Source organism: Mus pahari, chromosome 10, assembly GCF_900095145.1.
Source record: "Mus pahari chromosome 10, PAHARI_EIJ_v1.1, whole genome shotgun sequence".
NCBI lineage: Eukaryota > Metazoa > Chordata > Mammalia > Rodentia > Muridae > Mus > Mus pahari.
In genome coordinates this window covers 78,070,282-78,070,761 of record NC_034599.1, presented here as the reverse complement: position 1 = coordinate 78,070,761, position 480 = coordinate 78,070,282, and positions in this window count along the sequence as shown.

Here is a 480-nt window from a genome sequence, read left to right as displayed (position 1 = left end):
AAAGAAAGAAAGAAAGAAAGAAAGAAAGAAAGAAAGAAAGAAAGAAAGAAAGAAAGAAAGAAGAAACCAATAGCCTTATTCCCCCTACAAGTGGGGAATGTTATAGTTATTAAAAAATATATCATGTGATTTTAAAGGCCATTTAAAACACAAACTGAATTTTTACCATCAGTTATAAAGTATTCACTATTAGTTACAAAGTTTGTATTAAGTATCTAGTAACTTTATAGCTAGTAGTAAATATTTAATAGGAAGCCTTTGTATATTTGAGACCACAGATATGATGCTTGAGAGTGCAGTAAATTTTAATCTGCCTTTTAAATGTGCAATCATGGTTTTAAAAAATGGTCAAATGTCAAACATATCATGATTCAAGAGTTTGTGCCTAATTAAGTAAAGTTTTGATACATGAAAAGTTGGAGCTAATTTAGACCAAATAAAGCCAAAACATGCAGGCAATTATTAATTTCCGCAAGAGTA